We start from the raw sequence: 8,294 nt of genomic DNA on the forward strand, positions 1-8,294 counted from the left end.
GATAGTTTTTAGATTCAGAAGTAAATTCTTTATTAACCATTGAACTTTTGTACATGCAATAGACATTATCAGTACATTTACTTATTAATATTACAAAATATTTACATTGTTATATTTGACATTCTAGAAATACTTCTAAAGAATAAAATGGGTTAGCTAACAAGAAGCTGTGCAGTTTTTCTTTATATTATGTGACTGGCATGCTTATGACATGTCTACACAGTTCATGTTGTTTGCATGTAGGTATGACTATTATTTGTTCTGCAAGTCTGTTTTGTGGTATGAGCTTAACAGTACTGGTTCTTATTTTATAGTCATTTCTTTGATTTGTTACACTAAAATTTGGTAGTTCAGTGGGTATGTTACCAACACTGGCTATTACTGAGATCAGTGACGATGGTATGTAGTTTGCAGGTTCCGACTTGATTCCCTTGAAGGTAGTCATGCTGGATAATATGAGAGGATCAGGAAAAACACTTCCTGTATAACACAAGCTTATAAAATATATTAGTGGAACTATAATGTAATATATTACTTTTTCAGCAGGTTCTTTGACTTATTAAAAGTATCTGTATTATATGAATTTTCCATGTCTTTGAAAATTTTAAGAACATTCAATTGGTTTATCTTGCTAAAGTTGCTTAATGAAGGTCCACTCTGATCATGATGTAGGTTTGTGTTCTTAAGAAAATCCATATATGTTTCATTAGATTCTCTTATTAACTTTTTGATTTCTTTTGACAGCTTACAAGATATTGGTTGAATGTGTCTGCTGGTATCAGAACTGGACTATCACGAGTTCCTGACTACACCCTTAATATTATCAATTACTGACCAGGCTGCTTTGCTGTTTTTTACTACTTTTTTTATTAAATTAGTGTTGCATGTTTCTTTAGCCAGCTGTAACTCTTTCTTGTAGAGTTTCTAGATAATTTTTTGAAGATCCTTAATTTCAAAAGAATTATTAACTTTGCTTAAGCCCTTTAACTGCAGTAGTTAATTCTTTAGAGTCTCCAAGTCTTGGGCATACCATGGTTTCGTCTTTCTAGTTATGCGTTTTATGTTTGGAACATGATGAGCATTTAATATACTAATAAAAAACTAGAAGATTTCATAAACAAGTTGGGAACTGGAACCACATCTCAGAAATAATTTGTCCTAATCTCTAATGCCAATTAGTTTCCTCAGCGATCTATTTTATATGTCATATATATTTGTAAAAGACCTGCACTTTAAATTTTTCCTTATTTAAGGGAACAAAAAGTCACATGAGGCAAATATGGAGGCAAGGATATTATTACAGTATTGTTTTCGGCCAAAAAATCATGAACATGCAATGAAGTGTAAGTAGGTGCATTGTTGTTATGCAGAAACTATGAACTGTTATCCTACAACTCTGAACTTCTTTTGGAATGCTTCATGGAAACCATATTGAACTTGTAATAAGTACTCCTTATTCATCGTTTCACCTTGTGGCAAGAAGTCATGGTGTACTACACTATAAAAATTCGAAGAACATTGTGGGAAGCATAACATTCGCATTTTGTCACTTCTAATGAGAATTTATTGGCCTAGTAATCCTGAGTGCCATCAGGCTATCACTGAGACGATTGAGCCTTAGTTTCAAAATCGTATCTGTTAATTCATGTTTCATCCCCTATAATGCCCCAATTTGTTACTTTCACCTTCTAAACACTTACATCAGATGGAAACTCTTGTTTAACTCATAGCAGACCCACCAAAAGCAATATTTGTTTGTTGTTGTGGTCTTCAGTCCTGAGACTGGTTTGATGCAGCTCTCCATGCTACTCTATCCTGTGCAAGCTTTTTCATCTCCCAGCAATATTTAACATTTCTAAAACTTCAGTGCACTTTGTTCCATTCTTATAGGAAAATTTAATACAAATGCTCTCACCCATTTTCATTCACAATAACTAACCGCCGAAATTTCTGAAAAACCTGCAACCGTTTTAAGAACTGACAACAAACTAAATATCTGATATGCCTCACATTATACAAATACTTTTTTTCATTTATTGATCATCCATTTTATCTTATACAGTTACATAGTACTTTTCATACGTTGATGTAAAAAACTGTATACAAAGCATACATATAATTAAGTACATAAAGGGAAACAAATCATACAGATACAGATAAAACTCATACAGAGAATCAAATACATTAAACAAACAAATCCGAAGATTACACTATATCCAATGACACGTGCATATGTTTAACTTAAGTTATGGATGTTCTCAAATTCATTAAATTCAGGTACTCATCAACACTGTAAAAGCTTTCACTCAAAGCATCTTCTTAAGCTTATTTTTAAAAATGTGTAGCTTTGATATCTGTTTAACTCTTAAGGGTTGGTAACTAAGAAGAATTTTGGGATGATACATTGCCGCTTTTTGATACAGGGCTTTCTTATGTGTTGCTCTATGGGTGTCAGTTCTGTGTCTAGTTTCACAGTTAAAAGAAAAGAGCTGGGGATGGGATTTCAAAAAGGATATACTTTCATAGATATATGTAGATGTTATAGTCATAACTTTCAGTTCTTTGACTATTTCCTCACAGAACTCCCTAGACTATGCATGAATGCATAAGAGGTACTCATAACTGCAGGGATTTTGGAGTATTATTGATACATAGCAACATTTACTTAATTTTTTATTCATCCATTCCATATGTTTATTACATTCAAGATGCTCATCTAACCAAATTCCTGAAAATTTAGGACTTGAAGTTTGTAGTATTTTCTGTTCACCTAACTTCACTATTATTTTCGAGATTACTTTATTTGATGTATCCCTGTAATTCATCCATAACATTTTCTTTTCATTAACAAATACTGTTTTCTCTAAACCATTTAACTACTTCTTCATTTGTTATTTCTATTTTTTGTGTAAGTCAGGTTTCTGAGATTTAACGAGACTAGTATTGCCTGCAAACAGTACAAGATGAGCTTGTGCTAAATAACTTGGTAAGTCATTTATGAATATCAAGATCTACAGGGGTCCCAACACTGATCCTTGGGGTACTCATGAGTAACTTTCTCATATTCAGAAATGTGGGGTTTACCTTCATGAACTGTTTCCAGTTAATGGTATCTTACAGATAAGTATGATTTAAACCACATGTGGCAGTGCCACAGACTCTGTCACAGTAAAGTTCTTCAAGCAAACAAAATTTTGTGATCAGTAACATAAATGCCTTAGATAAGTCTAAAAACAATCCACAGATTATCTGGATATGCTCAATGGAATTTACAAGTTTTAGGAAATTGTATATAGTAGTTCAGACTATCTATTTTTTTCTAAAATCATTTCCTTCACTGGCAAATATTCCACATGTGTTCAAAAGAGGGGATAGTCTTTTTTTGCATATTATTCTTTCAAAAATTTTTGAGAAACAAGACAACTTTGTTAAAGGTCTGTTGTTTTTTATAGTGTGAGGATCAGTGTTTTTATATAATGATTTTGTTATTGATAGCTTATGTTCTCTAGGGAAAATACCAGTGCTGAAGGAAGTTACAGCCAGAGAAACAATATACTTGCTATGTAATTATTTTATCAGGAATGCTGTCTGTACCATAGCAAAATTTATTTTTTAGTTTGCTGGTTGCATTCTGTACCTTTTGTGCTGTTAAAAGGCACAAAAAATAATTTTGGGATTTACAGAGATGTTAGGATTAGCTTTCATATCACTTTGGTTTTTAATAAGATTTTCTACTAAACTTGTATTGTGCCTACTAAATATAGTGTCTACTAAATATAGTGGCAATTTGGAAAGGATCATTTATGGTTTTGCCCTTGCTTTTAAGACTAATGTTCATGTTTTTTGCTTTACTTCTGCATAAGTTTCTATTTATCACATTCGAACCTCATATCGTTTCTTTTTCCCCATGTTTCTGTTGATGTATGAATCATTGCTTTTTTTGCTGCTATAATGACTTTCTTTTATACTTCTCTGTAACAGTTTACACACTATTTTAGAGTTGGATTTTGCCTAGCTAATTTAATTAACAGTCTAAGTTGTTCTCCTATGTTAGTTCTGGCTTTTACTGTAATTTTTTTTGAAAGGGAATACAATTTCAGAGTCATGTTTGTAACAAAGAAAAAAAATGACTAAAACTTAATATATGATTTGTCATATTTACCCAAATTGAAGTTTGTATTTTTTTAACAATGAATTAAAAATCCTAATGTTCTCATTTATACATTTCTATGAAAGTATTTCTCACTTTTATTAGAATTTGTGCTGAGTGCATTTACCTTAAATTTTATTGCTTCATGATCTGAGAATCCAGTGTCAATCACTTCTACATTATGATCACATTTCTGCAAGCCAAAAACATTTGATCAGTTGTAGTTTTAGTGGTCCTTCCAAGTCTGGAGTATTCATGGATAGCGGGTGATACATTGTGTGAATATAACAAATTATTCACTTTAGGTACATTTTGACAGGTTATTTTAAAGTTTACATTTAAATCTCCATCTACAATAACCTTTTATTTGTAGTTTCTTGATTAACTGAAGAGTCTTCCTACACTGTCCAAAAATGCCAAATAGTTGCCTGATGGGGATCAGTATATGCACAAAATGGTTATTTTTGGTTCTTTAAGTATGCAAACTCAATATTCGAACACGTTTCCAATGTTATTATCTTACTGAACTCAATTTCTCTGCATTCACTTCCTTGCTGAACATACACTCCTGGAAATTGAAATAAGAACACCGTGAATTCATTGTCCCAGGAAGGGGAAACTTTATTGACACATTCCTGGGGTCAGATACATCACATGATCACACTGACAGAACCACAGGCACATAGACACAGGCAACAGAGCATGCACAATGTCGGCACTAGTACAGTGTATATCCACCTTTCGCAGCAATGCAGGCTGCTATTCTCCCATGGAGACGATCGTAGAGATGCTGGATGTAGTCCTGTGGAACGGCTTGCCATGCCATTTCCACCTGGCGCCTCAGTTGGACCAACGTTCGTGCTGGACGTGCATACCACGTGAGACGACGCTTCATCCAGTCCCAAACATGCTCAATGGGGGACAGATCCGGAGATCTTGCTGGCCAGGGTAGTTGACTTACACCTTCTAGAGCACGTTGGGTGGCACGGGATACATGCGGACGTGCATTGTCCTGTTGGAACAGCAAGTTCCCTTGCCGGTCTAGGAATGGTAGAACGATGGGTTCGATGACGGTTTGGATGTACCGTGCACTATTCAGTGTCCCCTCGACGATCACCAGTGGTGTACGGCCAGTGTAGGAGATCGCTCCCCACACCATGATGCCGGGTGTTGGCCCTGTGTGTCTCGGTCGTATGCAGTCCTGATTGTGCGCCAAACACGCATACGACCATCATTGGCACCAAGGCAGAAGCGACTCTCATCGCTGAAGACGACACGTCTCCATTCGTCCCTCCATTCACGCCTGTCGCGACACCACTGGAGGCGGGCTGCACGATGTTGGGGCGTGAGCGGAAGACGGCCTAACGGTGTGCGGGACCGTAGCCCAGCTTCATGGAGACGGTTGCGAATGGTCCTCGCCGATACCCCAGGAGCAACAGTGTCCCTAATTTGCTGGGAAGTGGCGGTGCGGTCCCCTACGGCACTGCGTAGGATCCTACGGTCTTGGCGTGCATCCGTGTGTCGCTGTGGTCCGGTCCCAGGTCGACGGGCACGTGCACCTTCCGCCGACCACTGGCGACAACATCGATGTACTGTGGAGACCTCACGCCCCACGTGTTGAGCAATTCGGCGGTACGTCCACCCGGCCTCCCGCATGCCCACTATACGCCCTCGCTCAAAGTCCGTCAACTGCACATACGGTTCACGTCCACGCTGTCGCGGCATGCTACCAGTGTTAAAGACTGCGATGGAGCTCTGTATGCCACAGCAAACTGGCTGACACTGACGGCGGCGGCGCACAAATGCTGCGCAGCTAGCGCCATTCGACGGCCAACTCCGCGGTTCCTGGTGTGTCCGCCGTGCTGTGCGTGTGATCATTGCTTGTACAGCCCTCTCGCAGTGTCCGGAGCAAGTATGGTGGGTCTGACAAACCGGTGTCAATGTGTTCTTTTTTCCATTTCCAGGAGTGTATATGTATGTTCCTCCACCTATAAAAGTCTCTCTAAAGAAGCTACTAATAATTTCAAATTCTGTTATTTCAACAGTACAAACTTGGTTTCCCTTTAATCAATGTTCACTTACTCATAAATGATATATCCTTTAGATGGTCAAGCAAAAGTACTTCCATTGCAGCAGTTGTAATAGTTACGCCCTGAACATTCTGGTAAAAAAATTACTAGTGATTTATGGTCGTTGGGAACTGTCACACTACTCACTTCAACGTTGGTTGCTGCTTTTCTTCAATAAGAAAATCCTTGTAGTAGCCTGGTGGTGACATTCTTCTTTTGTTTGATGGGTGTGTGGTTTTTACTGCTTCATGTGATTTAGTTGATACTGTCGTTGTTAGCGTCAGTGGAGTAAGATCTGAAAATGGTGATTGCTGTGCAGTGGAGCATGCTTTTGACTCTTTTCAGACCTGTTTACCAACACAAAGACAAAACAGTTGTGTAAATTGCACTAATAAAAAACACAAAATTACGAAGTACCCATTGCTTTTGAACACTCTTGTTGTAGCAAGAATTGTTGCATTCCAACACTCCCTGTCAAAAAAACTTCTACCTCTTAGCAGAAATTCAAAGTAAGAATAAGCCTCAGATTCTGCAGTTTAATTGCACTATATTATGTTCAAAATCCTGTTGGAATATCTACATCCATCTGTTTAGGAGACAATAGTAGTCCCACATACATTCAGATGAACAGGCATTCGGTTCTATGTTGGTAATAGATAAAGGAACACTGACATGTGACTTCTGCTCCCACATTAATGTAATTGATACTATAATGTTGAATTTCTGAAGAGAGCAATCGTCTTCTGTATTCCAGTACTGTTAATGCTGTATTGATGTATCTCCACACTGTGTCTCCACTATTATAAATCATGCATCATAGAAGGGTTGCTACTATGTTGTGAAATGGCATGTAGAAGCACCTTGTGACATAGATGGGTGGGCAAAGTTGAGACTTACTCTCTCGTTCATGAGTTTACCGACAGATTACACAAAGCAATGAAAAAAATTGAGATGTGCTACCAGAATGAAGAAACTAACGATGATAAGTTCATTAAAAGGCAAAGCAAAATTCATGACGGATGTTCTTCACAAAATGTTTGATGATAAATGGCTGAGAAGTGAAAGATTAGGAAAAGAACCATCCAAACACTTCAAAAAATTACTAGGCGATATATACATACATCAAACGTTACTTGGAACACAATGTACTGTCATTTTTGCTCTAAGAGCCACCAAAATAGCTGTATTTTTGAAACTTTCTGGCAGATTAAAACTGTGTGCCAGACCGAGACTCGAACTCCGGACCTCTGCCTTTCGCAGGCAAGTGCTCTACCAATTGAGCTACCCAAGCACGACTCACGCCCCATCCTCAAAACTTTACTTCTGCCAGTACCTCGTCTCCTACCTTCCAAACTTTACAGAAGCTCTCCTGCGAACCTAGTACTCCTGAAAGAAAGGATATTGCGGAGACATGGCTTAATCACAGCCTGGGGGATGCTTCCAGAATGGGATTTTCACTCTGCAGCGGAGTATGCGCTGATATGAAACTTCCTGGCAGATTAAAACTTGTATGCCGGACCGAGACTCGAAATCAGGACCTTTGCCTTTTGTGGGTAAGTGCTCTACCAACTGAGCTACCCAAGCACGGATCATGCCCAGTTCTCACAACATTAGTTCTGCCAGTATCTCGTCTCCTACCTTCAAAACCTTACAGAAGCTCTCCTGCGAACCTGGAAACTTTATTTTTGTCCTTCAATAGAGCTGAAAGTTTCGCTGTGATAAAAGATTATTTTCCAACTTATGTTCTTGTCTAGGCAAAGGTAGGCTTTTTATTTCTCTGTACATTGCAAAACGTAAATCTATTCTCGATTTCAGATGCCTGGCCTCTTTTGTGGAAGAACACTTAATAAATCTGTTTTAAACAAGCCACTACCTTGTACTTTTCGACTACTCGTGGCAAGTGGGTCTACTGTAGTGCCTTTGGCGGTTTATTTACATAACGAGTCTTGACTGTCATCAGCGGCCACTTTCGTTTACACATCAGCACTAAAATTGCTTGTGTTATGAGAGTTGTCTGTGGTGAAGTTTGCATTGAACAGTTATTTATATTAGCATGTTGCTAGTACAGACATACA

The sequence above is a fragment of the Schistocerca serialis genome, chromosome 1 (genome assembly GCF_023864345.2).
Source record: "Schistocerca serialis cubense isolate TAMUIC-IGC-003099 chromosome 1, iqSchSeri2.2, whole genome shotgun sequence".
Taxonomy (NCBI): Eukaryota; Metazoa; Arthropoda; class Insecta; order Orthoptera; family Acrididae; genus Schistocerca; species Schistocerca serialis.